Source organism: Salmo trutta, chromosome 3 (assembly GCF_901001165.1).
Source record: "Salmo trutta chromosome 3, fSalTru1.1, whole genome shotgun sequence".
NCBI classification, from domain to species: domain Eukaryota; kingdom Metazoa; phylum Chordata; class Actinopteri; order Salmoniformes; family Salmonidae; genus Salmo; species Salmo trutta.
Window position 1 is genome coordinate 31,828,591 of NC_042959.1, and position 26,554 is coordinate 31,855,144.

General features: G+C 44.3%; 1 protein-coding gene across 2 annotated transcripts in view; it reads right to left on the reverse strand.

Annotated features, from left to right (window-relative positions):
- Positions 1-26,554, reverse strand: part of LOC115172874 (zinc finger protein ZIC 4) — a 150,515-nt gene that overhangs the window by 86,770 nt on the left and 37,191 nt on the right. For both annotated transcript variants that reach the window (XM_029730710.1, XM_029730700.1), the window contains exon 2: positions 17,917-18,037. The gene's annotated coding sequence lies outside the window, so the exon portion shown is untranslated. The remainder of the gene's footprint in view (positions 1-17,916; positions 18,038-26,554) is intronic.

Sequence of the window (26,554 nt, forward strand, 5' to 3'; positions counted from 1 at the left end):
CTATTATCTTGCCGTAACTACAGTCGAATATAGACAAACAAAATGAGGATAGCAACTCAAACTACACAGGAGCTTCTCATCTAAACCAGATTGCACATAGTGTTGCACACTTGATTCATGCAATGATTCACAAAAGTGTGGATATTTAAAAAACCTTTCATTTTCAATTTGGCTAACAGAGCTAAAATGCTGTCTACTGGTATTAAGGTTATTCCTGCAGGGACATGTGGTGTTGGAGAGCTGTTGTCTTTACACAGTACAGTACACGGTACAATTCAGAGAGGGGTATGTGGTGTAGATGTCTGCAACGCTACTGCTGGACGTATTGTGGGAGACATCTCTTAAAGAGAGATTTGAATCTAGCTCTGTTTCTTTACACTACACAAGTATCTCTCCTGGACCTAGCTTGTGTCGTAAAGTAGTTTAAAGAAGCCCCTAGTCTGCTTTTGTTAGCAACACCCTTTGTGCATGTGTCTCTCATACCCTTATCCCTATCTTCCTCTCTGTCTGTCTCTCTCTCTCTCTGTCTCTCTCTTTCTCATGTGCTCTCTCCCTCAGGGGCCACAAGGAACTCCAAGTTTCCATTCATGCTTCTCATTATCGGGGCATGTTGGGGTTTTATGGGCCTTGTAAACCCCTGAATTACGGCACTTTAAAATGGATTCTGACACTATTATGTGACCGTGCTTATGGAAAAGCCTTTCATTGCTGGACCGAGGACTTAAAATGGTGGACGACAAAAGAGCATGACTTGTTAATTATTTTTAACAGCCGGATAAAATGATTACGAACTAGGTAGGATACACAAATGACCAGTACCAGAAATGTTACATAATAAAATTACTTCCTCTTTGGGAAAATAACATGATGTCTTGGAGGAAGAATGTGTGTGTTGAGACTACACTCTTAGAAAAAACCTAAAAGGGTTCTTTGGTTGTCCCCATAGGAGAACCCTTTGAAGAACCCTTTCTGGTTCCAAGTAGAACCCTTTCCACAGAGAGTTCTACATGGAACCCCAAAAAGTTATACTTGGAACCAGAAAGGGATCTACCTGGAGCCCAAATGGGTTCTCCTATGGCGACAGCCGAAGAACCCCTTTGGAACCCTTTTTTTCTAAGAGTGTATAACTGTCTTTTTCGAAACAATACAAATTAAACCTGTACATAAGCCAATATAGTACGCAATTGTTTTTGCAAGGGAGAAGTTTGCTTGTTGCAGATTTTTTTCTCCAAAGTTCTCATGTATTCCACCTTACTTTATAAAACAAATGAAAGAACAAATTAAGTCCAATTACGATCCAACATTGATTTATGAGGCATCATTTCATTTAAGATGAGCATAATAATGTAAAACACAATTCTTTCAATTAAGGCACTTCAAATTCAACAACACTAGATATTATATAATGAAGATAATGGCAATGGTAATGGGAATCTATACTGTTATAGTAATAATAATAGTTCTATTGTGATATTACATAAATAAAAAGTAATTTGTATGCGCAGAGGAAAATTATTTCTGAATTATAACAACTTCAAAATGTAGAGATTTTAAATTATTTTCTCATCACACAGACACAAACTGATTAATCTAATTTCAATGTTCACTGGTATATAAATATATAAAAAGATATCATTACAATTGAGTTAATTTATATTTGTGCGTGCATGTGTGTGTGTCCTTGTGTGTGCACATACATGCTTGCGCCCATGTGTGTGTACGCATGCATATCTCATCCTGGGCTGTGTACAGGCAGGAGCAGGTTGTTGCTTGACGGAGCAGACCAGAGCAGAGCGTTGGGTCACAATAAAAGGTGCCAGGAGATGTCAGCCAGTCAAAACAGAGCCTGTTATTCCAGCCTGGACCCAAGTGCTGGTGAAGAGGCTCTTTTCAGGCGCCCTTAATGTGGTAAAGTGATCTCCTGCACAATTGGGACACTCCAAGAGGCCATCCCTGGCAAACAGCCCCCCCCACACACACACACACACACACACCAACCCTCCTCCAGCCCCCTAATTAAGACCTCATATCCCAGTGTGCACCACTGGGGGCCCAGCCACAGGCAGACGGACCCAGGTGATCCATCATGAAACACTGTATCCTCACAACTTCGCAACACATTCAACTGCTATGAGAGATTTACTGATAACACTATGAAGCCGCATGATCCATTTGACAGTGCCTGGAAATGTTAGCTACATGATTATGGAAGTTAGCATGGGCTCTGTGTGTGGTGTGGTTTATAGGAGATAAAATGCATTATCATCTGGTCCAAAACGGCACCCCTCTGAATTCATACAGATCTTCCCAGTGTCAACATTCACTTTCACCACTATACCATTGCTATTACAACTACACATTGCATATTCTTGGCTATGGTCTAAAATCAACATCTAACTTATCCATCCACCTTTCACTCTAACCTCTACAGTCAGGGAACAACATAAACTCTGTGTAAGTTAGAAGAGTGTTTTCGCCCTTCTCTCTTTGAAAAGGCCTAGTGTTCCCGTTTCATACTGTGAGCTGGTTCACTGGGGTTCACCGGGGTGACCTCTGTGGGTCCACATGGGGCCGTGGTGATTTTGTGGAGCAGAGGCCTTTCAATCTTTCTTAAACAGGCAGAGGCTGAGGCTGCGGCTTGGAGGAGAGATCCTGAGCAGTAGCAGCCCAGCTGCCCAGCTGGGCTAGTGACAATTTGGCCGACAATGGCATCAGAATTAGCACTCACTTTTACAAGCGCAGGCTCAAATTACTTCTCTCTCTTTCTCTGCCACACTCACAAAAGAGAAAAAAAAAAGCAAATTGAAACCAAACGTTTTAAGACGTTGTCGGTAATAAGTAGAGGTTGCTGGGCTCCAAATCCATAATCATGATCATAAAACAAAACTGTTTACAACACAAATTAAACAATTATACTAGACAGCTAACTCTATCTCTCTATGCACAGCTCCTGGATTGGAACGGGGCTGAATGAATTCAAAGGGAACTCTTTTGTCCCCTTCTTCTTCTTCTCCTTCTTCTTCTTCTTCTTCTTCTTCTTCTTCTTCTTCTTCTTCTTCTTCTTCTTCTCCTTCTCCCCCCTCTTTCCTCTATACTACCTCTTCCTCTTTTCTCCATCTCCTTCTTCTTGTCTGTTGAAACATGTGGTCAGCTGTTGTGCTTCCATGTGGTCAGATGATCAAAGCCTGGGAGCGTTGGTAATTGTCCCCTGCTTAAGTGATGCCCTGTCTGGGATCAGGCTCTCAGCAGGTGGGGGGGACAGCCATGAGAACGGAGGGAGGATGGTGGAGGAACACAAGAGGCCCTGCCTGGCAGAAATAAAGACTTCCTAAGGGCTGCTCTCTGACAACAGAGCCCCAAAGGGAGATTGAAAAATGAAGCCCAGCTCCCTACGTTAGGAGGGGTTAGAGCAGGGAGGAGAAAGGGGCCGTCGCTGGGGGGGACGGGGGTTGGAGGGGAGAGATGGAAGCATAAGAGAATGGGATTATAATATTTGTTCAGAGAGGGGAGAGCGACGATTGTGAGCCACATTTTGCATTGGAGCTTAGAAGTCGTCGAATGGCAGGTTTTTTAAACGTTTTTTTATGAAATATGGATGCGGTGTTACTTCACCTGCTAACCTGGCTCATCGCCGGACGCCTACCTCTTCTCACTCACCCTCTCTCACACACACACACACACACACGAATAAAGTGGGCAGTCATTCTAACACTATACACACACACACACTCACACAAATAAAGTGAGCAGTTGTTCTAACACTATATACACACACACACAGATTGAGGCTGTGAGGCCATATCATGCCAGGCCTAGTGTTTACCTGAAGACCAGGGGGAGCTGTGAAAGCTCACAAGTCGGGCTACTTCACATGTATGTGGGAGCCTGCAAAACACTTTTCACTGCTGTCCGTCATTTTGATTGCCCAGCACGGCTCCCCCACCACACCCCCACCACTCGGCCAGATGGCTCTTTTTTAACCGTCTGTGGGCTCTTGCACCTCCATACTAAATCCCTGGGCTCTGGGATGGGCTTGTGGGTAGAGGAGGGGAGGGAGGGGGTAGGAGAGTAGAGGAGGGGAGGGGGAGCTCTGTGGACAAATGGTTTCAGAGGTAGCTGAGCAAATAAAAAGGATTAAGGGAGTCTTTTCACAGACACTTCAAAACTACTTTGGAGCTGGTCTGCCGACCGCTGTGGACGGAAGTTAGTCAATAGATTTCATTGAGGATTTTTAAAAGCGTTAAAACAGAATTTATACATCCATCCAAACTAAATAGATTTGCTTCTGTGTCCTCTGTTGAAGGGTTCTGTTCAAGTGGAAGTGGGCAGTCTAAGTCCATGTAACATACTGTACATTTTGGTGATTCTGTTTTTTGGTATTTTTTGACTCATAAAAACATACACGGCATTGGATTGCCAAAGCCAATCACTGAACAAGAGCGGTAACCATGGCTGCTGTTGATTGCACGTGCTGTCTTGGAACAGTCTGCTTTCCGTGCACCACTAGCACGTGGCTTGGTAAATGCGGTAAAAGCACATCATGTACAATGTCATGTTCCAATGGGAACGGGACTCAATTGTCACCTTTTGACTAAGACCGTTTTTACACTATGATAGATTCTCAAGAGGTTTTGAAAGAATACCCGCGGCTAGACCTATTAATGTAGTGTCAACTTGCGAATTTCTCCCGTCTCCTCCGCCACCTTTAAAGACCCCTCCGAGCAGTTGGATGTAAACAGAATCATCTCTTCAAGCAATATGCTTGTACAGTAAAAAATCTTAAAGGTACTACATGTAACAATTCAACAATGAACCGTCTCTTGTCAAATTAACTGGTGCCAGCAAATCTCTTGTTGTCAAATTGACTAGGGCCAGCAAATCTCTTGTTGTCAAATTGACTGGGGCCAGCAAATCTCTTGTTGTCAAATTGACTGGTCGTTTGTTGAATCGACAACAAGAGATTGGCTGGTCCTAGTCAATTTGACAACAAGAGCCAGGTCTGTCTTCTGTAAACCAATAAGAAGGCTGCACCATTAGAATGCAATTTTGGGTAAGGCCAATACATTTTTTTGGGAAAAGGTTTATGAAACAGATGAAATGTATTCCTTATATTTTTTACTTGTTTTATTGAGTTTTACAGCCTGTTACATTCTGAAATTGTTGCTGTAGCTTAAAAAAAATACAGTTTTTGCTGAGTGCTAGGCTGCACTGAGCCACTGTACATTTGGCCAGCAAGAAGCTGATCAACTCCCAAGTGAATTACCCACGTTTTCAGTCGCAATTTTATTTTACTACATTATGATTTGCATGAAATTGATCAAAATTAAGCCTGGTTTGTTAACTTTGATATGCTAAAGTTGTAATATAGGCCTACTGTACTTGTATATTTGTATTAGAGAAGTAATGATTCACTTTTCATAGGCTAACGTTACTTGATGAAGCATATGTTGTTAGCTATAGCTAGCTAGCTAGCAGTAGCTTTTGTCTTGCAGCTAAAATGTAATGAGTGTACGGACGAGAAAATAAACCCTTTAATTTTTATTTGTAATTATTTATTTCACCTTTATTTAACCAGGAAGGCTAGTTGAGAACAAGTTCTCATTTACAACTGCGACCTGGCCAAGATAAAGGAAAGCAGTGCGACACAAACAACAACACAGAGTTACACATGGAATAAACAAACATACAGTCAATAATACAATAGAAAAAGTCTATATACAGTGTTTGCAACTGAGCTAGGGTAAGGGAGGAAAGGCAATAAATAGGCCATAGTGGCGAAATAATTACAATATAGCAATTAAACACTGGAGTGATAGATGTTCAGAAGATGAGTGAGCAAGTAGAGATACTGGAGTGCAAAGGAGCAAAATAAATAAAATAAATAACAGTATGGGGATGAGGTAGTTGGATGGGGTATTTACAGATGGGCTATGTACAGGTGCAGTGATCTGTGAGCTGCTCTGACAGCTGGTGCTTAAAGTTAGTGAGGGAGATATGAGTCTCCAGCTTCAGTGATTTTTGCAGTTCGTTCCAGTCATTGGCAGCAGAGAACTAAAGGGAAAGGCGGCCAAAGGAGGAATTGGCTTTGGGGGTGACCAGCGAAATATACCTGCTGGAGCGCGTGCTACGGGTGGGTGCTGCTATGGTGACCAGTGAGCTGAGATAATGCGGTGCTTTACCTAGCAAAGACTTATAGATGACCTGGAGCTAGTGGGTTTCGCGACCAATATGAAGCGAGGGCCAGCCAATGAGAGCATACAGTTCACAGTGGTGGGTAGTATATGGGGCTTTGGGGACAGAATGGATGGCACTGTGATAGACTGCATCCAATTTGCTGAGTAGAGTGTTGGAGGCTATTTTGTAAATGACATCACCGAAGCCAAGGATCGGTAGGATAGTCAGTTTAAGAGGGTATGTTTGGCAGCATGAGTGAAGGATGCTTTGTTGCGAAATAGGAAGCCGATTCTAGATTTAATTTTGGATTGGAGATGCTTAATGTGAGTCTGAAAGGAGAGTTTACAGTCTAACCAGAAACCTAGGTATTTGTAGTTGTCCACATATTCTAAGTCAGAACCGTCCAGAGTATTGATGCTGGACGGGCGGGCATGTGTGGGCAGCGATCGGTTGAAGAGCATGCATTTAGTTTTACTTGCATTTAAGAGAAGTTGGAAGCCACGGAAGGAGAGTTGTATGGCATTGAAGCTCGTCTGGAGGTTAATTAACACAGTGTCCAAAGAAGGGCCAGAAGTATACAGAATGGTGTCGTCTGCGTAGAGGTGGATTAGAGAATCACCAGCAGCAAGAGCGACATCATTGATGTATACAGGGAAAAGAGTAGGCCCAAGGTTTGAACCCTGTGGCATCCCCATAGAGACTGCCAGAGGTCCGGACAATAGGCCCTCCGATTTGACACACTGAACTCTGTCTGAGAAGTAGTTGGTGAACCAGGCGAGGCAGTCATTTGAGAAACCAAGGCTGTTGAGTCTGCCGATAAGAATGTGGTGATTGACAGAGTCGAAAGCCTTGGCCAGGTCGATGTATTGTCTCTTATCGATGGCGGTTATGATATCTCTGCACATGCTTGTGAATTGTTGCATTATTCAAGAGCGTATTGTGGTTTGGTTGCATTATTCAAGAGGGTAATTTGGTTAAGAAGAAAAATTGCTTGCATAGTTGAATAGATTGTTAAAAGCACACTACCTGTGTAGTGGCTACTGGGATATTTACGGTAAATTTGAGCTGCGGCGCATATTGTTGAGTCGCAAAGCCCATGAACACTCTCTCAGCACATGACATTCTGTTGCTAATGTAAATAGAAAAGCTTATGTACATACTATGTAAATTGAAATTTTTGCAAGATTAGGGTTGCAAACTTTCTAAGTTTACCAGTAAACCAGAATCTTTCAAGGATTTAATCAATCACAAGACATCAAGTGGCCCGTTTGAGTACGCCAGATTATCACAGGTGTCTGTAGTTATCAAATATAGGAAATAATTTGGTAATACAGCTGAAGTCGAAAGTTTACATACACTTAGGTTGGAGTCATTAAAACTCGTTTTTCAACCACTCCACAAGTTTCTTGTTAACAAACTAAAGTTTTGGCAAGTCGGTTAGGACATCTACTTTGTGCATGACAAGTCATTTCTCCAACAATTGTTTACAGACAGATTATTTCACTTATAATTCACTGTATCACAATTCCAGTGGGTCAGAAGTTTACATACACTAAGTTGACTGTGCCTTTAAACAGCTTGGGAAATTCCAGAAAATTGTGTCATGGCTTTAGAAGCTTCTGATAGGCTAATTGACATCATTTGAGTCAATCATTCTCTGTACTATTATTCTGACATTTCACATTCTCAAAATAAAGTGGTGATCCTAACTGACCTAAGACAGGGAATTTTTACTAGGATTAAATGTCAGGAATTGTGAAAAACTGAGTTTAAATGTATTTGGCTAAGGGGTATGTAAACTTCCAACTTCAACTGTATAAATAAATAAAAACATTCATTATATATATATATTTTTTATAGTTATCCAACAATACATTTCCTAAATGACTGGAACTTTGATAAATTACCAGTAGCTTTGCAACCCTAGTCGTGACACTTTCTGCAATCTGATTAGTCACTAATTCTAGCCAAAGGGTTGATTTTTGACATCCCGCTGCTCTGTGTCATTATGTTGCCTAGCAATGTGCCATGACTTATTGTTAGCGACACAAAAATTAAGATTTCCATTTTGTTAACACAAAAACACTTGACTGTCTGGCATATATTAATTTGTATAAATTATGAGTCTAATCAAAAAGACTGTCTGGCATATATTAATATGTATAAATTATGAGTCTAATCAAAAACACAATTGAAAGAAGAAGTATTTGCATAAATTCTGGGAGTTTTTAAACTATTGCTCAATCTTACTGAATTGACTGTGCAACCACAGCAACCGTTGTCTTTGACAAAACATCTGTCATATTTTAGAGGCAGTGCTTCCTGACGGCCTGCTACAAGCATTTCCCTCCCATACCGTGGACATGGCCCAGAGGCCTGGTGTCACTTTGTGCTAAGGGCGGTAAGCTAATAACCCTCCTCCTGATGACATGTCCCCATGCAGGGACCTCTGCAGGGACCTGAGGGTCACTGGGATCACTCAACTAGTGCAGGAGGCAAAGGCACCAGCATGCCCAGCCGGCCCTGAACCCTTGAAACTGACACAGTGCTTGGCAAACCCTGTTAGCCCCCCCCCCCCCCCCCCCTGCCTGTGGGTGTGGGCGTGTGTGGATGAGTGAGGGGGTGCGGGGGCACGTGTGTGTGTGTTCCTGCCTGCCTCTTTCTCTCTGCCACTCTACCTGCCAGTCTCTCCATTCTTCGTTTGTCTGTCTATTTATCTATCCGTCTGTCTACCCATCTGTGTGCATTTTTGCATCCTGCCAACCTGACTGATTGTCTGTCTCTCCTGTCGCTCTGTGGATTATTGTCTTAGCTCCCCAATGACTGTGCTTCAATGCATTGTTACAGATCCTGTGTTATTCATGTGGAAATAATATTTCCTACAGTGTTCATGCTTTAGTGCTAATGGTGTCCAACTTAAAGGGAGAGAGTCAGTTAAATGGAGCTGTCAGTGGAGGTGGCAGAAGTTAAATTAGCATGTTCTCCTTGATAGGTCCCAACCCCAGCCAACAGATATAGGGCCATAGTGGGAAGAGGCACTCCAGTCTGCTTGTGATTCTGGAGAGAGATAGTAGCACACAGTAACACACAGACATTCACACGCACACACACACACACACACACACACACACACACACACACACACACACACACACACACACTTACAGCTAAGAAAACAGCTACTCTCCTTGGAGCAGTGAAAAGCAGAGAGAGTGAGAGTGTGTGTTGTCTCAGATCCCATGATGAGGGATGGGTTCTAGATGAGCTTCACTCTGACGGAGGGGCTTGGGGGGGCTCGATAAACTCCTTCTCTCTTTGTTGTTCGAGGAACGTATTCCCATTGCTACCTCTTGATGATCATAGTAACCTGCTGTCAGCCAGAGAGACGGGGGCTCGCTGCGATTCAACTTAGATGTGCTCTTGAATCAAGAATATGTAAAAAAAAACAACAAAAAAAACAACAACAACAAAAATATCAGTCACTTCCTGGGAGGCACATGATCAAGGAGTGGCAGCTGCCTGTTGCTAGGGAAAGCAGATTTATCTTACCTGCCCCCTTTTCTGTCACCTCTCTCTCTTTTTTAGAGACTAACTCAAAACTACTCAATTCAGCCTTGGGATGCAGTCCCACAACATAATCATACAGTACTATCTATATCTGTCCTCCAAGTTGAGCAAAGTTAGTAGAATAGTAGACACACACACGCAACAACAAAAAATCCTGTAAAGGATCCTTTTGATCTCTAAAACTTTGCGTAGTCAGTGGAACACAACAGCTGGCACTACAATTTACATAAGAATACAGCAACTGCTGCAGCTGCTCTCTCTCTATCTAGGCATCTGCCGAGTAAATACTGTTATGAAAATAAACACTCCTGTGAGACCACATGCACTTTATATCTCAATCCGTTCCTCAGGCATAATGACACACATTATCATATAAGACCAGGTATGGTAACGCATCGCATTTCAATTTCAAGTTTGTTATTTTAGAGCCCCCACGCTACACCCCAGGCCCTCAGTCTCCGCCCTTTATCCCCAGCTCCCCAATCACCCGTTTGCACTTCACTAACGGTGCCCTTTTGGTGCCAATTAATTGCCCAATGATTATCTTTACATTCTTCAAACAGTCACACGTTGCCTTGTGTCCTGCTGGCTGACAGCATACTGGGAAAGGCACCAGCATAGGGAGAAGGGAGTAGGTATAAGGTCACCCCTGATCCCAGCTCAGATGTTGTATCATCCTCTGATGGTTTGTGTTATGATCTGAGGTAGTGTAATCTGATCCTAGATCTGTAGTACAGAGCCTTCTAGTTTGAGCTAGGGGAAGGAGGAGCGGACCTTGGTGCTGGGGGGAAGAGAGGGCCGTATCACACCTGTGTGTGTTGACTCTACACGTCTAGATATTTTATTAGCTGTAATCCAACCGAGGAAGATGGCTTCCTGTTAAGCGAGGTGCAAAGGGCCTAAATAAACAGGTTACAGGACAATGAAACACTAGTTAGTCTACAGACCACTTCAGCCCATTCCACCACCAACAACAACAGCACTGTCAAAGTGTGTGTCCCCTGCTACACTGTAAACTGAATGTCTGGTAGGTAATATGTTTTGGTTGCAGCTCCACCGCAGTCTAGGAGTGATCTAAAAGAGTTTGGTCTTAATAATATCATCAAAGAAATGGAGGGAGGGAGAGGGAGGGAGAGGGAGGGAGAGAGCGAGCACGGTTTGGGAGCAAAGTTCAGCTCATTTTGACATAAAAGCTTCTTATCTGACTTTTTTCTTATCTTAGCCTGGAGATGCTATTAAGGTGTGTTTTTAGAAGTCACATTTTCAAGGAAGATCAAGAAAGTGTGACTAACGTGTTTTTAACTGCAAAACAACACAAATATTGTTAGGTTATTACGATAGAGATCTGGTCGACCTTCATCAAAGGGTGATTCCTCACGAAATCAGGACAACAAAAAAAACACCATTACGGAGAACCAAAATAACATTAGTCTTAAAGGAGGCCTGGGTAAGTCCAAAATGTCATAAATATGCCAACTTTGATGAATTAATTCTCAATTCTGCTTTTAGATACAAATGTCAAATATACAGTGTGTCAACAGTTCTTCCTCCAAGTGACCTTTCTATGGATTAAATGTTGTGAAAATCCCCCAAATCACGGTAATTTTTTGTCCTGGTTTCGTGAGGAATCACCCCAAAGCCTTAACTTTGCAAAAAAACAGGGAGCCCGAGATCGCTGGTTGTAATGATTTTTGTCCAACAGGTTACAAAAAAGGGGGAAATTAATGAGCATTCTGTTTGGAGAACAATTGGTCCGTGTTCTGTAACAGTTGGTTCCTACAGAAGGCATGGGTTTAATAGGAATAAATAAGGCTGAATGGCCTAAATACACTGATTCGAAAATGGCTGATAACCATGGCAACAGCCTCTTTTCCTAAATAGTTTATTGAGGCCTGAAGCACAGTAGGAACTTAAGTGGTTTGGTATGTCAGCCTCCCACTAATATAAACAGAACTTACCAACACCTCCGCAACAAGCTCCATATGATGCTCTGGAACAGATGTGTTTGTCAACTCTGTGGAGTTTGGACTTCATGGTTCTCTAAAAACTGTGTCATGCCTGTCACAGAACCCAAACAGCTGGGTCTGCTGCCAACCCTGTGTGCCCACTGGCCAAATCACTACCACTCACTGGAGTAGTCCAAGGGATACTTCAAGTCTCTCTCCGTGTGTGTGTGGTTTGGTTTTACTATCCTTGTGGGGACCAGAAGTCCTCACAAGGATAGTAAAACAAGGACAATTTTGACAAGTGGAGACATATTGCCGGTCCCCACAAGGAAAACGTTTTTTTTAGGTTTATGGGTTAGGTTTAGGGATAGGGTTACAATTAGGGTAAGGTTTAAGGTTAGGAGTTACATGCTGACCAAACCGCACGCCCGAGGCGATCAGGACACGCAGGTTGAAATATCAAAACAAACTCTGAACCGATTATATTAATTTGGGGACAGGTCAAAAAGCATTAAACATTTATGGCAATTTAGCTAGCTAGCTTGCTGTTGCTAGCTAATTTGTCCTGGGATATAAACATTGGGTTGTTAATTTGACCTGAAATGGACAAGGTCCTCTACTCCAACAATTAATCCACACATAAAACGGTAAACCAAATTACTTTCTCGTCATCTCTCCTCCTTCCTTCAGGCTTCTTTTTCTTCATTGGACTTTATATGGCAGGCTGGCAACCAACTTTCCAGCATTACTACAACTGACTGGAATGTGGACCTAAGTTCATCTTTCAATCACCCATGTGGGTATATGTTCCTAAAAACCAATGAGGAGATGGCAAGTTGGCATATGCTCCTAAAAAGCAATGAGGAGATGGGAAAGGCCGGACTTGCAGCGTGTTAAGATTCACAAATAGAACGAATTTCTACTTTAGCGCCTGGCCACGCAGACTCTCGCTGATGTGTGCGAGCAGTGTGGGTGCAATGATTGAATAACATGTACAGTTGAAGTCGGAAGTTGAGTCATAAAACTTGTTTTTCAACCACTCCACAAGTTTCTTGTTAACAAACTATAGTTTTGGCAAGTCGGTTAGGACATCTACTTTGTGCATGACATAAGTAATTTTTCCAACAATTGTTTACAGACAGATTATTTCACTTATAATTCACTGTATTACAATTCCAGTGGGTCAGAAGTTTACATACACTAAGTTGATTGTGCCTTTAAACAGCTTTGAAAATTCCAGAAAATGATGTCATGGCTTTAGAAGCTTCTGATAGGCTAATTGACATAATTTGAGTCAATTGGAGGTGTACCTGTGGATGTATTTCAAGGCCTACCTTCAAACTCAATGCCTCTTTGCTTGACATCATGGGAAAATCAAAAGGAATCAGCCAAGACCACCGAAAAAAAAGTGTAGACCTCCACAAGTCTGGTTCATCCTCGGGAGCAATTTCCAAACGCCTGAAGGTACCATGTTCATCTGTACAAACAATAGTACGCAAGTATAAACACCATGAGACCACGCAGCCGTCATACCGCTCAGGAAGAAGACGTGTTATGTCTCCTAGAGATGAACGTACTTTGATGCTAAAAGTGCAAATCAATCCCAGAACAACAGCAAAGGACCGTGTGAAGATGCTGGAGGAAACAGGTACAAAAGTTTCTATATCCACAGTAAAACAAGTCCTATATCGACATAACCTGAAAGGCCGCTCAGCAAGGAAGAAGCCACTGCTCCAAAATCGCCATAAAAAAGCCAGACTATGGTTTGCAACTGCACATGGGGACAAAGATCGTACTTTTTGGGGAAATGTCCTCTGGTCTGATGAAACAAAAATAGAACTGTTTGGCCATAATGACCATCATTACGTTTGGAGGAAAAAGGGGGAGGCTTGCAAGCCGAAGAACACCATCCCAACCGTGAAGCACAGGGGTGGCAGCATCATGTTGTGTTGGTGCTTTGCTGCAGGAGGGACTGGTGTACTTCACAAAATAGATCGCATCATGAGGCAGGAGAATTATGTGGATATATTGAAGCAACATCTCAAGCCATCAGTCAGGAAGTTAAAGCTTGGTTGCAAATGGGTCTTCCAAAGGGACAATGACCCCAAGAGTTCTTCCAAAATTGTGGCAAAATGGCTTAAGGACAACAAAGTCAATGTATTGGAGTGGCCATCACAAAGCCCTGACCTCAATCCTATAGAAAATTTGTGGGCAGAACTGAAAAAGCGTGTGCGAGCAAGGAGGCTTACAAACCTAACTCAGTTACACCAGCTCTGTCAGGAGGAATGGGCCAAAATTCACCCAACTTATTGTGGGAAGCTTGTGGAAGGCTACCCGAAACATTTGACCCAAGTTAAACAATTTAAAGGCAATGCTAGCAAATACTAATTGAGTGTATGTAAACTTCTGAACCACTGGGAATGTGATGAAAGAAATAAAAGCTGAAATAAATCATTCTCTCTGCTATTATTCTGACATTTCACATCATTAAAATAAAGTGGTGATCCTAACTGACCCAAGACAGGGAATTTTTACTATTATTAAATTTCAGGAATTGTGAAAAACTGAGTTTAAATGTATTTGGCTAAGATGTATGTAAACTTCCGACTTCAACTGTGTGTGTACATTTATTTTGCAACGCTCGCGCACAGTGTGGTCAACATTTTAGGGTTAGGTTTAGTGTTGGGGTTAAGTTTAGGGTTATGGTTTAGGTTAGGGTTTGGGTTAGGGTTAGGGAAAATAGGATTTTGAATGGGAATCAATTGTTTTGGTCCCCACAAGGATAGTAAAACAAATGTGTGTGTGTGTGTGTGTGTGTGTGTGTGTGTGTGTGTGTGTGTGTGTGTGTGTGTGTGTGTGTGTGTGTGTGTAAGGCACAACGAAGGACGATTCACACACAACTTTATTGTTCTCATCAGTGCCCATGTCAAAATCCATGTCCTTCTACCCGTCACTAAAACAGAAGACCATCAATACTCTTTCTGATAGGTTTTTTCCTACGTTTGGAAGTTTGTAGCAGACATGATGAATTCTCATATAACTGTCTACACTCTTCCAAAAGGGTTCTTCGCCTGTCCCCATAAGACAACCCTTTTGGGTCCCATGTAGAACCCTTTCTACAGAGGTTTCTACATGGGACCCAAAAGGGTTCTACTTGAAACCAAAAATGGTTATTCAAAGGGTTCTTCTTTGGGGTCAGCCGAAGAACCCTTTAAAGTTCTATACAGAAACTTTTTTCTAAGAGTGTACAATCTCATATTAATGGTGGTGGGAAACCACAAGAACAAAAACATAGCCAGAGATAAGAGAGACATGGGGGTGGAAATTCTGGAAAATATGTATGAGTTTACAGTATATGGCATGGCAGAGCTTCTTTATATTGACCTCCATAACCCTGACAACCATACAGCATTAAATACCACAGATCCTTCTAAAGGGCTCTAGCCAATCATAGCCGATCTCCAGTCTCAGATCAATAACCAACCAACAAAGAGAACCAAGCAACCGTTCAGACTGGCTTCGAAAACAAAGTTGTCTGTTTAGTTCTAATCATCTTCAAAGTTATTCTACAAGCCTAAAGTTCAACTCATATCAAAGTTGATATCAAACACATACAATAGCTTGTGGACATGACTGTGCTTTTACCATAGCTCAACATTGCTCTGGTTCCTTTCATTTATAAAACCATTTAGTGGTCACTTCCTCCTAATCATCTATCAGAACAAAACACTGAATTGGGTGTTGAAAAACACAACCGAGGGTAAGGAAGTAGTCATTGTTTTCGAAGAGAGAGAGAGCTGCTACGGTGTTCACTGTACACCATCTTGGCAATAGTGTCAAGAAGTGGCGCTCTCATGGAGAAGCAGCGATGGGGGGCTGAGCCAGTCCAGATGCCCGCAGACGGACCACCTTGCCTGAGAGAAATTGCCCGAGCTGTCTGGGGCTTCCGAAAGCGCTCTCCATCACCACACACACACACACACCCTCCCTCTGCCATCTGTGAACACACACAGCACTACCAGCACCCACCAACCAGCAGAGGCCAAGAGACAGGGAGCCACGTTAGCATCATGGCTAAGACCGTAACGCTGCTGACTGCTGACACACATTAAAACTAAGTGGCGAGTATGAGAGAGAGAGAGAGAGAGAGAGAGAGAGAGAGAGAGAGAGAGAGAGAGAGAGAGAGAGAGAGAGAGAGAGAGAGAGAGAGAGAGAGAGAGAGAGAAAGGAGGGAAGGAGGGAAGGAGGGAAGGAGGGAGAGTTGCTGAGCCAGATGGTTGTCCTAAGTGCTAAAGATTGCGATGCCAGCCAGGCAGGGAATTTTTTTGTCCTTCAGGCAGGCGGGATGAAGACGGCCTTCGGGGTCCGCTCTGGTGCTACTGTGTGTGTGTGTGTTTTGGCAGGACAGGTCTGGTGTGGTGTGTGTAGGCTACCTGCGTGCCTCTTTGCTTGTGTGTGTGTGTGTGTGTCATAGCGTGTTGCATGTAGGTTAAGCCCTCTCTTGTGGCGGCGCAGCCCTGCACTTGCATCAATTACAGTGGATGGCGGTGACAGCTGTAATCACAGTGCTGTAACTGTGATTACCCCATGGCTCTGTCATGGAAACCAGCACGCCACCTATTCCAGGTTCAGCAGCACTCTGACTGTACCTCGGCAGCCTGCTGTCAGGGCAAAGTGGCCAGGAGGGAGGCTGAGGTGAGAGTCAGAGGGGGAAGGATAGGCAAGGGCAAGGGGGGTGGAGGGGGGTAAATCGGGCCACCACCATACACACAGGTAAGTGTCCATACATTAGAGACACACACACACACACACACACACACACTCCTGCTGCACTCTGATAAAGGTAGCTGCATCAAGCACCAGTGTTATTATAGTCATAATAACGGACGATTGGGGGAAATTGAACCAAACCTCTTATGTAGTGTTTTATCCTGCCTCTAGTAAACATGAAGAACATGCAAACGGATTTCATTGTCAGCACCTTCTATCATCTTAATGGCAAAACATAATCACAAGTTCCTCTTTAGCCTACCCTAGAACCCTGCTCTCATCAATAATATTGCTAATCATTGTTTGTATTGCAGCTGTGATACCACTGGACAGTGACACAAATCTAATGTGCTGAAGCCATTGAATCGATTGGTGATTCCAACTCGGAACCGCCATTAAAAATGTAACGATTCGTCTGGGCCAGGCAAATGCATTCCGTGATCACGTCAGGGAATCAACACCGTGCAGATTTGCTCATAGAGGATGGAGTTATCTCGCACAGATAAGCTGCACAGACACACACACACACACTCGCAGACGCACGCACGCACACACACACACGGCTCATAAGCTGTAACCCATCCAATATGCAGAACTGTCAGGCAGCGCTCGGGGAGGCCATGCTAGACAGCGCAGTTAATCCTGCACGCTACCTTCTATCCAATCCCAGTCCTCCCTGGCCCAACCCGTACTAGTGGACCAATCCGGTGCGCCAGACACGGCCCCATCCCAACCCCCCATCGCCACACACACACATTTAAAGCATCCGATCCAGCTGTGATTATTGGCCAGGAGCCAAGCTGTCTGTCTGGCCGGGGTGTGGCATGCATGGCAGGGAAGAGTGTGTGTGTGTGTGTGTGTGTGTGTGTGTGTGTGTGTGTGTGTGTGTGTGTGTGTGTGTGTGTGTGTGTGTGTGTGTGTGTGTGTGTGTGTGTGTGTGTGTCTGTGTGTCTGTGTGTCTGTGTGTGTGTGTCTGTGTGTGTGGCAGGGGGTGGGATGGCGTTCTCTGGTACAAATAGAGCAACATCTGAACTCTGGTAGTAGATAGTGCCTCGGCAGCACGCGAGACAGACAGAGAGAGGAGGAGGCACGGAGAGAGACGGGGTTACTATGCCAGTGTGTGTGAGAGAGAGTGAGTGAGCGTGACTCTGGAGATTAGAAGAGGAGCAGCCAGCTGATGAATCATCCGCAGCTCACAAACCTCTCTTGGCCCAGATCACAGAGATGGATAAAATAGAAAGGCAGACTTACACTCTGTAATACTCAGACTGGAATACATCCACTTTGATCTCAGATTCTAGGTTTGAGTACTAGGAGGTCACCTCTGACAATGGCAGTTTGATTATACGTGGGATAGATGGAGGATTGCCCTGCTCCAATATAACACACATAGATGTACACGTACACAAACATGGACACACACTTCTAAGATGAGGCTGATGTATGAGTGGGGACTTACCTGTGGTTCAACAGGAGTAGTCTGCCCCAGAGCCAACTCTTAGGAGTGATATCCAGTTGAAGGGTCACAAGCCAGGTGAGGGGTCATACTCAAACCAGGAAGTAGAGGAAATAGAGATTTTCTGAAATAGAAACAAAGCATATACTTAACACATAATACCTGCATTAGTTTTATTTCTAAACAAATATACCTCTCCTTACTTCCTTACGTATATTGGCACCATAGGTTTTTCATGTATTCTGTTAACAGTACTCTCTCCTTTAAATTTGTGAAGAAAGGTCATGGCTGAGTGTGAATAAGTACTTTCCCCTTTTTTCTGATTGTTTTTTGTCATGTCGGACATTTCACTCCATTTCTATCCCCTCATTTGGTGCCAAACACATATTGCAAATGTTTGTACACCTTGCTAGTGTGTACAACACAGGAGGTTGGTGACACCTTAATTGGGGAGGACGGGCTCGTGGTAATGGCTGGAGCGGAATAGGTGGAAAGGTATCAAGTACATCAAACACATGGTTTCCAGGTGTTTGATGCCATTCCATTCGCTACGTTCCAGCCATTATTATGAGCCGTCCTCCCCTCAGCCGCCTCCACTGGTGTACAAGCATATTCCCATAGCAAAAAAATGTCCCACGGTAAGCACAAGATCAGACGTGAGAACAACGTTTCATCTTTTTTATTTAGAAGTTAAGTTACATTGTATCGCCGACCTACTCACCACCTTGGATTGCTTGGGGACTTATTAGGAAAGCATGCGCCGGCCATGTCCACAAGTTATCCAGCATGTACACCCACGCCCAGTTAGAAAGTTCTATGTTGAGGCCATTGATATGAAAACTATTGGGAATGATTTATTATAGAGTGACATCATCTTTATTGATGAAATAACTGTTTATTAGCATTATGGATTATTCCAGTGTTAGGGGTTGGTATTTTAGTGTACTGAGTTTGTATAGAACCTGTTCAATGTATTTTTTGAATGAATGACTGGTAAATAAAATTATTGGATTGTCTGGGTCTCTAAGCCACCACTCCATGCTTTCACTCCAGACTAAGGCTTTACAATATGGTGCGGCTGCTTTTTCTATAACATAAATACTTATTGATATCTGTCAAAGCGAAGGGGGCTTACTTTTTTTCATTTGTGTTTTTTGTTTGTTCCTGGAGTACTCCTTTTCTTGTCTGGAATTGTCAGGGTCATCTTTATTGTGTTAATACAATGACAAATAGATGGTTTTCAATGGTTTAGCGGAGGGGGAAACAGGCGCATACACAAACACACAAACAACTCTCTTACTAAAGCTGAGAGTGTGCTGCTCTGTGTTTATTTGTCTAAAAGGGTTAAAGGCATAATGGTGTTTAATCCCCCTGGGTCTCCCCCCGCCCCCCGCCCCCCGCCAAACACACACACACACACACACACACACACACACACACACACACACACACACACACACACACACACCAGCTCTAAAGACAAAGACATTTCCCTCAGCAATCAGCTGTCGAAGTCCCCTGGCTTTCCTGTTCTGATTGCCAGCCCATTGTCATATTGCCTATCGACTTGTTAGATTAAACAACATTTCACATGTCAATTAAATGAGTGTTGCTCTGGTGATTAGCAAATCTCACTAATTGTCTCCTCCTCCCTCCTCCTCCTCTCCCAGACATTTTCCACATGGAGGAGCAGGAAATGGTCTTTTGTCCTGACGGGCCCCAGTAGACATGTCAAAGATGTCTCCTCTCCTCCTCAGAATCCCCCTCTCTCCCTGTTTAGGGTATAGGGAAGAGGGCGGTATTAGGAGGGGGGTAGGTACATACATAGGAGGATATAGGATCCAGTTTACAGGAGAGCCCTCCTCACTTCGCTTTGGGCAGTCCATTGACATGGTGCTGTGAGAATGCAAACATTCAGTACTAGCCAGCCAGCCAGACTACACACACTCGTCCTCCCACACGTGCAGCCCGGGCTGATAATTACCCAAGCAGCCTCTGGAGACCCCAACGCCTACACGGGGCCCCTAACCACTTTAGACAAGGGCCACGGCACTCCCAAGACCCTCCCTCTTTGTCTCTTTCTCACTGGCCATGCTTAGCTTAATGAATTTGATCTCCGGATCATCGTCCCATTTGTTCCATCTTATCCCAAGAGGTGTCTGGGAAATGCTAAGTTGGGCCAGGAAGCATCTTTTGAAGTGTCACTTGAAAAACGCGGAAAACTAGGCGTAACTGGTCATTTTCCTTTAACGGCAGGGAAAATTCGGATTGCAAAGTTATGCCTTCTTAATACTGCAACATTTTGCACGTGGAAGTAACTCAAAAAAAGAGGACAAAACAGTCCCTGGGAGATTCTACACACCCTCAAGATTCTGATTATCTTGACATTCCTCTTATCTTGACATTATCTGAAAATCTTCAACACAAAAGACACCAATCCGGTCCCTCAATAAACTCCAGAAAAAACGTCCCTCTCCTCCTCCAGTCCTCCAGTCTTAAGGAGCCGCCCAATCATCCCTCGTCACAATTAACGACAGCGGACAGCAGCTCCAAACACTGGGGTGACATCTTAAACCAGTCCTCAATGGCCCCAACGCCCAGGCCCTCCCTAGTCCCCCCCCCTGTATTCAGCACTAACCAAGCATTACACAGACCTACATTCACAACACACACAACTGCTCCCCTTCATAATGGAGGACACAACACCGGGTGGACCAGCCCAGATCCCAGACGGTTTAGTCCGCACTTTATCAGACCTTACAAAACGGCGACGCCTCATTGAGCCTACATTGACTGGTGGTTTCCTTTAAGAGCAGCACAATGAATGGGTCAGGCCTGGTCTTCCCTTTGTGCCTGGGCAGCGGACCAGAGACGACACACCACATAGACATTCTGAAGGAGGGATGGATGGAGAGGGGGAACGAAGGAAGAGAGGGACCCTGCCTCCTAACAGGAAAACACTCCTTACTGTTGTAATAAATAGCCTATCTAGCAACACAAATAAATACAGCACACCAAAGTATCTCTCCTTAGCATGTGTCTTATACGCAACTAGGAGCCATGACTTTTCCTTTGCCATGGCCAGGCTAATTGCTCACTGAGAGATAAACTCACTAGCACACCCTACCTACAACATTGCTAGCTCCCTTCTCTCGTCTAGTTTAACCTACGTTCACAATTTGTGTTAACTAGACCAACCATCTCAGCCTCACGGCTCCGTCATTCGCGGGAGCACTCCATCGAAGGCTAACTCTGCCCCCATGCAGTTTCCTTCAGCCATCACTGAGCTAGCCATGGCACACCTTCACCACAAGGTAGCTGCTAGCTAGCTAACACCTCAGGTAAGCTAACCAAACAAGCATTACTACCTGCAACACAGTAACATTGCTAGCGCCCTTCTCTTGTCTAGTTTAACCTACGTTTATTCGTGTCAACTAGGCCAACTGGGTAGCCCACCGGCTCTGCGGTTGTGGAAGAATACCTACCCAAAGTTGAACTGCCCCCACGCGGTTCCCTTCGGCTAGCACTAAGCTAGCTACAGCATACCTTAGCCACAAAGTAGCTGCTAGCTAGCTTACGCATTACTATGCTCACCGAAGCTAGCAAAGCGGTGAGGCTTCTACTAGCTAGCTTACAGTGGCTAGCTCTCTGGAAAGCAAGCTAACCACACTAGCATTCCTACCTGCACATATGGTTGCATTAGCATGGCTAGATAACTCGGAAACCAGTTCTCCACCTGCCCAGATCGTAGTATTGCTAGTTCCCATCTCTCGTTTAATACAATCGTTTGTATGTTCACTCGTTTGTGTTGACTAGACTGACCGGTTTAGCCTCACAGCATTACCGTTGGGGGATTTTCAGCCTGAATTTGAACAACACACCCACTCTGTTCCGTTTGGTTATCACTGTGTTAGCTATAGCTTACCCTTAGCCTCACGAGATGGTTGCTAGCTAGCTAACGCCTACACTAGACACACGGCAATTGCGTTCATACACAGTGCTCACTTCACCTAGCTATTAGCCATGAGGCATCTAATGAGCTAGCTCGTAACAGGGTCACAGGGCCGTGTTATTTCGAGAAAAGTATCTCTCTTTGACGCCACCTGGGGGTGCCACCACACTACCTCTGGAGAGCGCGAGTCATCAGGCTTGTGGACAGCGCTTTCTCATTGCGAAAAATTGAGGTGTATGCGCAGTTACTCCCTAAGGGCTGTCTACTATTACGAGGGGAAACAAGCTTCAGTTTGCTTATGAAATCACCCATTTTTCACTGGGTGTTATTTTCAAATAGTAAATGGCAACTCGACAAAAGAAGTGTCACATGCGCAAAAAACAAGGCGAAGCCTTCAACTTCCCTTCCCCGCAGATCCGGGCCCCGTGGCAGCCCGTTGGTTTCTACATCCTGCCCCAGCCTCACAGCTGGGAGGGGGCAACAAGCTGGCCTTGGTGGACTGAAGATCCCGGCGACGCAGCAGTCTGACAAAACTCAGGCTAGGCCCCTGAACCAGGCCAAACCTGTAGGGAAGCAGTCTTACACTAAGGGAGGTAAGTAGGGCCAACCTAGGGCGCGGTCCTTGCGGCTGAGGAGGACAGTGTGCAGGGCCTACGGCTCTCTCCCCTAACCTCTCTCTATGGTTTTAATGGCTGCTCCTCCTTCCCCCCTCCGAGATTCGCAGCAGTGGGAAGGCAGCGCTGGGTTAAGACAAAACCCTATTCTCTGTGCAGCAGCTCACTTTTGTGACCGAGCTCACATGAGAAAATGGAGGAGTCAGACTTTTTGTTCCACCCACGTGCCTCCCTCCCTCAGGCTCTCCCCCCGGTGCCTTCTCAGGTTTTCAGCCAGTGGCAGAAGTCAGCATGTCAGCCATCCCTCCGATCTCACCAACACACAGAGCAGGACAGCAATTGGTCTTTCGCCATCCACTGTGGCCCTTTTTCCCCATGCCTATGGCCTTTTGCCTGATGTTTTACATCGTGTCGCTGGCTGCTATGTCCCGAGAGAGCCCAATTCCGGCATCTATCCAGACTGACTTGCTAAAGCCTGTTAGAAGCAACGATCCTATGAAGGCCCGGGGAGCTCCCATCCCAAAACATTGTGACCACGGCGTTTGGGGTGGAAGATCTGACAGTCCCAGGAAAATTGGGTAATGCCGTATGGTTTCCCTCTTCATCTTAGAGCCCCTCGATGACCAGTGATTCTCCAGTCGGCAGTCAGTCATCATACAGGGCTTATACACTCTTGGAAAAGTGTGCCAACCCCAATGCATGCTCTCTGTTTTACAGTGGAGAAGTGATGTGACTATACAGTTCCTTCCTACACTCTGTTTTCCGTGGTCCCATGCTCCTTACAGGATCTTTTGTACGGACAGAAGGTTCATCGCTGTTAAGGTCCTTTAGCCTCTTTCTCGGTCTGCCAAGGCCCCAACAACTATACAGTTTACCATAATTGTTGTGTCATCTCTAAGGGGGGCACGTCGCTTACACCCAGTCTCTAAGCCGTTAGCTCATCCTGGGACATGTCTATTGTTCTTAAGATCCTTTCGCAGCATCTACTAGCCGCTGAAAAGCGTGGAGATTCCTCCATCTTTCACTTTACTACTGCCCTTGGAGTTCCTAAGTGGACTGTGCTCTACCAGCCATGGTTTGCACCGTGGTACGCCCAGGGGGTTTTTCAGGTTAATGTACCTAACCTCATCCTTGGCCTGGGTCGACTTTAACCCGTAAATTGGAACCTATGGCATTTCGCCTGTCGCCTTCCCTAGAAAGGTGTCCCCGTCCTTGTCCAATACGTGCGGTCCTCATCTACTTGGATTATAGGAGAGCTCGGGCAAGGGTGTCATGCTCTTCGCTCATTGGGCAACCACCCTCGGAAAATGGTGGACCCTTCTCTCTTCGAAGATATCCTGCTGGATCCTGGGAACCATTATACTGATTTATAATGGCGACGGTGACAGCCTTCGGAGGGGCCTGACCGGGCATTCTACTACAGAGGAGTATATCTTTTGGGCATTGTTTTTGGGGCATATCTCATTATACTGAGCTTGTATGCGCCTTGTATTGAGCTTCCCCTCACTTTGTTATGAGGCTTTTCCCCGTTGGGTTGTCTCTGCACCTTTCGGTGCATACTTAGTCTCAGGACTAATGCTGGGACTGATGTTGGGACTTGCCTGGCTTCGAAGAGCATTTGCAAAATGGGAGTTGGCTGATATGAAACGCTAACGAAGGCTGCCACTGAAATGCATCCGTTTGTTCTGACCTCTGCTGCTAAACAAAATACATTAAAACTTAAAGAATATTTCAGTGAGTGCAGGTTTATCCTTTCTTTACGTATTTGCCTTTTGAACCCGGTACCCAAATACCTGTTGTCACTAGAAACATTTGACCTGAGCATGCCAATTTCTCTTTATATGAGTTGTCCACATCCCCACATGTGAGATATCGAAACAAAACATTTAAAGAGACTTTAAGGTAACTTGTGTAAACCCAGTTCTCTGATATCTGATAACCAGATGGCGGGAGAGTGGCTCCTTTTATGGAATTGATGGTCTCACCTCATTTGTCACTCTACCTGTCTGTCTCCAACAGACACTTTTGATAGGTACTTCAGAGAGAGCAGGAGGTCCTAGCGGACCCCCACATGTGACATACAGTTGAAGTCAAAAGTTTACATACCCCTTAGCCAAATACATTTAAAAACTCAGTTTTTCACAATTCCTGACATTTAATCCTAGTAAAAATTCCCTGTCTTTGGTCAGTTAGGATCATCACTTTATTTTAAGAATGTGAAATGTTAGAATAATAGTAGAGAGAATGATTTATTTCAGCTTTTATTTCTTTCATCACATTCCCAGTGGGTCAGAAGTTTACATACACTCAATTAGTATTTGGTAGCATTGCCTTTAAATTGTTTAACTTGGCTCAAACGTTTCAGGTAGCCTTCCACAAGCTTCCCACAATAAGGTGGGTGAATTTTGGCCCATTCCTCCTGACAGAGCTGGTGTAACGGAGTCAGGTTGCTTGCACACGCTTTTTCAGTTCTGCCCACAACTTTTCTATAGGATTGAGGTCAGGGCTTTGTGATGGCCACTCCAATACCTTGACTTTGTTGTTTTCAAGCCATTTTGCCACAACTTTGGAAGTATGCTTGGGGTCATTTTCCATTTAGAAGACCCATTTGCAACCAAGCTTTAACTTCCTGACTGATGTCTTGAGATGTTGCTTCAATATATCCACATAATTCTCCTGCCTCATGATGCCATCTATTTTGTGAAGTACACCAGTCCCTCCTGCAGCAAAGCACTAACACAACATGATGCTGCCACCCCTGTGCTTCACGGTTGGGATGATGTTCTTCGGCTTGCATGCCTCCCCCTTTTTCCTCCAAACATAACGATGGTCATTATGGCCAAACAGTTTTATTTTTGTTTCATCAGACCAGAGGACATTTCTCCAAAAAGTACGATCTTTGTCCCCATGTGCAGTTGCAAACCGTAGTCTGGCTTTTTTATGGCGGTTTTGGAGCAGTGGCTTCTTCCTTGCTGAGTGGCCTTTCAGGTTATATCGATATAGGACTCGTTTTACTGTGGATAAAGATACTTTTGTACCTGTTTCCTCCATTATCTTCACAAGGTCCTTTGCTGTTGTTCTGGGATTGATTTGCACTTTTCGCACCAAAGTACGTTCATCTCTAGGAGACAGAACGAGTCTCCTTCCTGAGCGGTATTAAGGCTGCATTGCCTCATAGTGTTTACACTTGCGTACTATTGTTTGTACAGATGAATGTGATACCTTCAGGCATTTGGAAATTGCTCAAAGAATGAACCAGACTTGTGGAGGTCTACACTTTTTTTTGGAGGTCTTGGCTGATTTCTTTTGATTTTCCCGTAATGTCAAGCAAAGAAGCACTGAGATTGAAGGTAGGCCTTGAAATACATCCATAGGTACACCTCCAATTGACTCAAATTATGTCAATTAGCCTATCAGAAGCTTCTAAATCCATGACATAATTTTCTGGAATTTTCCAAGCTGTTTAAAGGCACAGTCAACTTAGTGTATGTAAACTTCTGACCCACTGGAATTGTGATACAGTGAATTATAAGTGAAATAATCTGTCTGTAAACAATTGCTGGAAAAATTACTTGTGTCATGCACAAAGTAGATGTCCTAACCGACTTGCCAAAACTATAGTTTGTTAACAAGAAATTTGTGGAGTGGTTGAAAAACGAGTTTTAATGACTCAAACCTAAGTTTATGTAAACTTCCGTATCTCAATCCTTACATCAGAGAACTGGGGTTATGCAAGTAACCTTAACATTTCCCTGTTAGTCATCTTCCATGCAATCCCTCTCGCTCTATTATTCTCTCGTGAGTGTGCATGCGAGTGTGGCTGGTCAGACTGCCTGGGTGTGTTGTGAGTGTGTGTGTGTAGTCATGTGTGAGCTCGTGTGAATGGGTGTGTGTGAGTCTGGATGAGTGCTCTAGTCTAGTGAGTGTGCAGTGTGCACACACAGGCAGACAGAAGTGTGCGAAGCCGATCTCTCCAGTCAAACAGACCAGTTAGAGATCAGTATGAGGAGTTCACTTTAGAAGTAGTATGTTTGCTTCTATTAATCTTCAACTACAGCAAAATAACCAGAATCAT